The following is a 7819-nucleotide window of genomic DNA, read 5'->3' as shown; positions in this document are numbered from 1 at the left end:
TTTACAAATAATATTAAAGGGGTTAGAAACCAGTGGTGATTGCTCTAAGACTGCAAGGGAAGCTCAGCTTGCCCTAAAATGCCGCCAAAAAAAGAAGAAAAAGATGTGAAATATGTGCTGCTGTGTGTACATTTCATTGACTAAATACATGCTAGATGGCCTTCATCTTTTGTTCAGAATCAGCTTTTCTGTTTTTGAAGTCTTGAATGAGAACATGCGGGGCTATAATTTCAGGGAGAAACTTGCGGCACAAACCTATGATGGAGCTGCTGTCATGGCTTCAGCTCTCAATGGTTTGCAGGCCAAAGTTAAAGCAACAGCCCCCAGTGCAATGTTGGTGCATTGCTATGCACACAGACCGAATCTGGTGCTGTCTCAGGGGGCTAAATGCTTATCTGAGTGCAGACGTTTTTTTGTATCTCTCTCTGGGCTTGCCAGAGTTTTCTCAAAACGACCCCTTCAGTGGACCGACACTGGACGTCCAAAAATGACATAAAAAATATGTCACTCCCACATCACATTGCGCAGTGGGGTAGGTCAATCTTAATAATGTATTTATGCTAAATAAATAGCATAGTTGCCTGTTGATTTATACAATTCCATCCATATAAATGTAATAATAAAAACACTCTAGAGGCTAGGGATAAAACAGTGCAGAGCTGGGACAAATAAGATTTAATCAGTGCATATTTATTATTCATCGCTGTGAGGAATAGAGAAAGAATGAATCTAGACATAATAAGGGATGTTCAGCATAGTGATGACTTATTTATAATATTTGATACCTCCAGAATACACCAACTACGGTAGGTATTGGTCTAAAAAAATAATGCATTCCACATTACAAAAAAAGGAATCGAATCAGCAAAAAAGTTATAACATTACATTATTAGAAGTCATCTTGGTGATGTGAATATCCACAGTGCCACCCTTCTTTTTAATAACAGCTCATGCTCTCCACCCCTAGGTGGCACAGAAACTCTTTCTATGTTATTAGACGGGATAATGGCTGTCCTGTCAACGCTTCGCACCCCTGTGTTCACTTATTCTTTGTTTCATTTCCTGGTGTTTGTACCAACATAAGCAAGGCCACATGGGCAACATACCATTTACTGTATGTGACCTGTTGAGTGGATACGCATTTCAATTCAATTCAATTTTATTCATAGTGCCAAATCATAACAAAAGTTATCTCAGGACACTTTACGGAGTAGGTATAGACCACACTCTATGACTTATTTATGATTTACATAGACCCAACAATTCCCCCGTCGAGTACGGTGGCAACGGAAACCTTGCCTTGCGCAGGTGACATTCTCGATAGGAAACGGTTTTCCTGGTAAATATGTGCTCTTTTGACGGCATTGTGGCTCTTGCGAGAACCATAATTGACATAAAACATTCTGTATACCATCACAACTAAATCTTGAACCCTAACCCACCCTAAGCCTGAACCTTAAAACCAAGTGTGAGCCCTCAAAAAAACCTGTTAAGAGTTTGTTGAAATGCTTTTATTCCAAACATACACACACACATAGACACTATCTCTCTCCCTCAGCCTTCACACAAAACAGGTGTATTGTGCCAGAATGCTTTTTGTCCAGAGAAATGTAACCCGGCCTAGTGTCACCAATGCGTTTTGTTTTGCTTCTGTTGTCTAGGGGAACAACGTTGGAACTGAAGATGCTCCTTTGGCTGAAAAGGGCTGTTAATCCTAATAAACCACACTGTACTAATGAACCCGCTTACATGTTAATGCAGGTGTCAGTGTCATGTGTGCTGTTTTGGTGGAGAAACAAGCATGACTGATTAAACCAGTTCATGTCAGAGAGCCATGGGAAGATGCCATCTGACCCACAGTTAATCTTGTGTTGATGTAATGATCTACCATAGATAAGGTTTACGTCACGCCACGGGTCAAAAACGCATTTATTTTATTTTTTATATTTTTAAAGAAACAAAACCCTTCTGCTCACATATATGACATCAGTTTGATTTAACAGGTTGAATACAGATCATTAAAAAATCCATGGTATCATAATTTTAAGGCATTTTAACATTACTTTTTGCCTTTTTTTTTTCTTTTTAAGCACTTTTAGGTATAAAAGTAAAAGTTAAGCAGGTTAACCTTCTATTACGCCATGATTGTCAATTTAAATGGTCATTTTTCTTGACAGTAATACAGTTTTCAGCTTTATTCTGTGTATCTCTGTCTCATTTTCACAAGAAAACACAGAGGACGATCCTACCACTTTCAGTTATTTTGATTAAGGGGGGGGGGGTGTAGGATGTGAGAGAAAATCCTATGTTAGGATGTTATTGAACTCACCAGAGACAGAGAACAGCAAGGCAGAGCAGAGCAACACAGTCAGCGTCATGACTCCAGTGTGCGGACGTGTTTGTGTAGACAGCAGGTGTGTGTTTCGCATATTATGCTTTCCTTCAATACCGCCGTAAACCAGTCTAGCTGGCTGTAGCTGTTCTCTGAGTGGCTGCATTGTGAAGCCAGCTGAGCCCACAACATGACGTGACTAGGTCAAAAAAAAAATGAAAATGAATTCAGTTACTGCTGCAGTGAGCAGGCTCATGTCCACTGTTAGAGAGATATGATCAGCATGTGGCAGTCACACATGTGATGAGTGTACAGGTAGGTGTGGAAGTACATCTTTGGCGTTGGAAATAAGATAAATAAGGAGTAGTTCACCAGTATACTGTAACTGGACTTCAGATGACTTTGTCACAGTATGGCCCTGTATGGTCAGCATCAACCAGCCGAATGCCACTGTTTTGCTCATGTTTTGAACCAAGTGGTTAAAAACAACCCTGGGACAAACCCCTGAACTGGAAAACATCCGCCACAGCCAAAGAAAAGCTTTGTGCCGTAAAGACTAATATGGGCATGGCACAGTTAAGTCTCATTCAAGAGGTGGAGACGAGGCGGAACAGCACCTTGGCTATGCTTCAAAGGCTGCCCGATCAAAAAAGAATCCACCAGAGCCTTTAAGTGCAGAGACCGCTCTACCAAGCTACTGCCGAGTTATCAGAGGAAACACCATCCCACTCATTACAGTGGCTACAGACTCCTCTCTATGATGACACCACCAGCATTTAGATTGGTTTCTTTAAAGCCTGGCTTTCTGCCCCTGGGTAGGATCTCCCAGTAGAATGACGACTCCAAGAAGAGGAGAGCGCTTGGGTTGTGCCTGTAGTTATGAAGGTAATAAAATAATAACATGGAGGAACCACGGTTGATGGGTTGAAAAAAGAAGGCAAACTATTTATCGCCTTCTACATGTCAGCAGCACAACGTCACTATTTTGATCTTACCTTTCACAATAAAAGCCCTCAAAACATAACATTACACCACGTAGCTGCTTACCAGTGAACATTTTTATAAGAGGCACCTCAACACACTAGCTTACAACTCAACACGCTAGCTTACAACTCAACACACTAGCTTACAACTCAACACACTAGCTTACAACTCAACACGCTAGCTTACAACTCAACACACTAGCTTACAACTCAACACACTAGCTTACAACTCAACACACTAGTTACAACTCAACACGCTAGCTTACAACTCAACATACTAGCTTACAACTCAACACACTAGCTTACAACTCAACACACTAGCTTACAACTCAACAAAATAGGCTGCAACTCAACACACTAGCTTACAACTCAACACACTAGCTTACAAATCAACAAAATAGGTTACAACTCAACACGCTAGCTTACAACTCAGCAAAAGAGCTTACAACTCAACACGCTAGCTTGCAACTCAACAAAAGAGCTTACAACTCAACAAAAGAGCTTACAACTCAACACGCTAGCTTACAACTTAACAAAAGAGCTTACAACTCAACGCGCTAGCTTACAACTCAACACGCTATATTACAACTCAACAAAAGAGCTTAAACTCAACAAAAGAGCTTACAACTCAACACGCTAGCTTACAACTCAACATGCTTGCTCACAACTCAACATGCTAGCTTACAACTCAACGCGCTAGCTTACAACTCAACACACTAGCTTACAACTCAACACACTAGCTTACAACTCAACACACTAGCTTACAACTCAACACGCTAGCTTACAACTCAACACACTAGCTTACAACTCAACACACTAGCTTACAACTCAACACACTAGCTTACAACTCAACACGCTAGCTTACAACTCAACATACTAGCTTACAACTCAACACACTAGCTTACAACTCAACACACTAGCTTACAAATCAACAAAATAGGTTACAACTCAACACGCTAGCTTACAACTCAGCAAAAGAGCTTACAACTCAACACACTAGCTTGCAACTCAACACACTAGCTTACAACTCAACACACTAGCTTACAACTCAACACGCTAGCTTACAACTCAACATACTAGCTTACAACTCAACACACTAGCTTACAACTCAACACACTAGCTTACAAATCAACAAAATAGGTTACAACTCAACACGCTAGCTTACAACTCAGCAAAAGAGCTTACAACTCAACACGCTAGCTTGCAACTCAACAAAAGAGCTTACAACTCAACAAAAGAGCTTACAACTCAACACGCTAGCTTACAACTTAACAAAAGAGCTTACAACTCAACGCGCTAGCTTACAACTCAACACGCTATATTACAACTCAACAAAAGAGCTTAAACTCAACAAAAGAGCTTACAACTCAACACGCTAGCTTACAACTCAACATGCTATCTCACAACTCAACATGCTAGCTTACAACTCAACATGCTAGCTTACAACTCACCACACTAGCATACAACTCACCAGTAGCCATCATCAGGTAGTGTGAATGGCAGATGGTGGAACAACCGCAGTAACTGTGGAAACTAACATTATCCGCCAAAAGAAGAAGAGCTCCGCAGATGGAGATAGAGGGAGGGCGGGGTGTGGAAAGTTGTCTGTTCCCACTTTAAAATGATGAAACATTTTATTGCAGGACAATGTGTTCTAATGCCCCATGGTACTCAGGCTAAACTGTCCTACGTTTGGCTGACTAATTCAACATGACAGAAAAAGCAATAGAGCCGTTTACAGGTTGAAGGCGGTTGGGTTTTGTAACCCAAGCAGTGCTCAGACTGCATTAGACAGGCTTACAAAAGAGTGTGTCAGCATCATAGACTGTGAGCCACCAGCACCAACTGCAGGGCCCTGTCCCGAAGTCCAGAGGCAGAGCATATGTTGTAGATTTACTGTGTACTAGTGAAAGAAAAGTGATTATGAATAACCGGTTTTTCCACCTAACACCAGCAGGTATTAGAGAGAACCACACCTGGGAAGGTCAACTAAAGGACTGAGTCACCGGCAATGCACTTTACCAAAAGGATCTTAAGTTGTCTCTCATACCAGCTCCCTCTGTGCCATGGGAGAGTATTTTTACAAAGGCTGGGGAAGTTACCAACCAGGAGAATCTGACTGATGTGGAAAAAACATTATAATTTACTAAAAACCTGTTGAAAAATATGTGATACATTATACTCCTTAGACTCCACCCCTTTCCCTTTACCTCTGTGTAGAATTCCCCCAAATAACTGTCATTCAAATGAGATCTTGTCATGTACATATCATCCATGAAGGAAAAATGCGCGAGTCCATAGTGAAGGTGAATAAGCAACATTAATACGTCAACAAACAAAATGATATGTAGGCTAACTGAAAAATACATTAATGTAATAATAATGTATTTACTGCAGAGCTACAATAAATAAACAATAAAAGGAATAGGTTATTGCAGAAATATGGGATTGAAACCATGAATGGTTGCTTTAGTTCCTATGTGCCACCAGATGTCACTGTTTACTTGAGAATGAAGCCCAGAGCTTCAAATCTTTTGCTGGCACAAATCTAACGATAAAAGTAAGGAATCTGTGTGTGCTTTCTCCACATATCTTGAGGATCCGGTCTACTTTTCATTCCATTGTATTGTTAGGAATTGCAATGTCCAATGTGGTTCAATTTGGCCAGATTGTGGCACTATAACAACAAACTTTATTTTTAACTTTTGTCCAGCAGCTTTGAGCCGTAACTCTCAGAAACTTTTTTTTTTTTCCTGGATTCTGTGAGTCCAGACAGATCTATCTATTTATGCCACGCCCGTTTGCATGTAGATCGATTTTCAGCCATTTTAAATCGTGTCCAGTCTGTTTAATCAATAGGCGACTCCTACAAATTTTTGAGCAATCATCACCAAATGTGATAGAGAACATAGACACTAACCTGACTCCACCACTGATTCTCATTGTCTCAGCATTTCCATCTGGGAACTCTGGTTTAGAGATCTTTTGGGAAGGGACGAAAATACTGGTTGCTAATTGGATAAACCATCTGTCTATCACCAACATAAGGGCCAAATCAACCAATTAGATCCAGGAAGCGTATGACGTACTAACAGTGTTGAGGCAAAACTCAGAAAGTAAAGTCGGTAAAGGATATTTTCCATTTGTGTAACATGAATTTACGGATCAAAGGCCCAATTTCAGGAGCTCGGTCCATGTTCAACAGAAGGATCCAAGAGAGAAAAAGAGTTAGAGGGCAACTTGTTCCATAGCTGCTCTCATCCATGGAAGCTGCCATGTTGTTTACACTGAACAGTCACTTCTGGTTGGGTCACACTTAAATGCGTCTCAAAACAAACGCTGATTGGACGTTCACTTGGCAAACTTCTCCAAATTCTCTCCGTTGCGCATTTTCAGACTGATCTGTGAGTAAAATACAACGGAGCTAGATCAGGATGGTCTCACGGGGCTATGTCAACACCCTATGTAGCGAAATGTGACTTTTTTAGATTTTTGATGTTCGCTCAATGTTTGCTCAAATGCAGGGGACAAGACTCACATGTCAAATATCTAACCTTTGTGCTATTGCAACCACATTTGGGGGACATGTAAAGATATAATGTCTCAGTGGACATGACAAATTTGATGCCATTTGGCCGATAGATGGTGCTGTAGCAGCATCGTCTAACTATAAAGGAAGGAATCTGTCTGTCTGTGTATGGATGTATGACTGTCCTTCGCATATCTCCAGAAGTGCTTATCCAATCGACTTCTCACTTGGCAGGTGTATTGCGGAGGAGCCAGGGGAGTGCAGTGTCGAATGTGAAGTCAACTGAATGAGCCGTTCTTGAGAATTCTTTAAGCAACACTTCCAGGGACCAAGCATTCTGGACAGGCTGCACACTGCATAAATAGAAAGAAAGCCAAAGCTCCATAAGGTGCCATCCACCCGTCACTACTTTTTATCATAGACATATAAAAAATGGACATAGCCTCTCCGACAAGGTCCGTTCTCTCAACTTGACCCAATCGTCCTCGCCTACGGGAGTCTCCATCTTGTCAGACTTTGACTCTGCCTCCTTTCCTTTTACCAAAAAAGGGCATGTATGTTACGTTGGGGGGAAGGAGATACGTCCATCTGGCTGACGTTTACCGGCTCAAGAGGCCACACCCCTAATTATTCATAAACTTTCACCTCCAATAAAATAAAAACTAGCCTGGTACAAAAAAAATCCACCCCCTCAGTGTTTTTCATGGAGATATGACCCAAACATACAGACATGAATGTTTTTTTGTCCCAGACCTTAAACAGGTTTAATGATGCTGTGAAAACGGCCTGTTTAACATGGGGGTCAATGAGAAACTGCTCTGTTATGAAACCTGCCCCTAGTGGACACTCAGAGAACTGACGTTTTTGGCACTTCCGTATTGGATCAGCCAGGAAGTCGCTGTGGTGGGGGCTTGCTTTTTGTCCATGACTGTACTTGTATGTCTTCTTACCATTACATTTAGTATGTGTTGTGTA

This window comes from Echiichthys vipera (genome assembly GCF_963691815.1).
Source record: "Echiichthys vipera genome assembly, chromosome: 6".
NCBI classification, from domain to species: Eukaryota; Metazoa; Chordata; class Actinopteri; order Perciformes; family Trachinidae; genus Echiichthys; species Echiichthys vipera.
The sequence above is the reverse complement of the archived record's forward strand: the minus strand, read 5'-3'. Positions refer to the sequence as shown.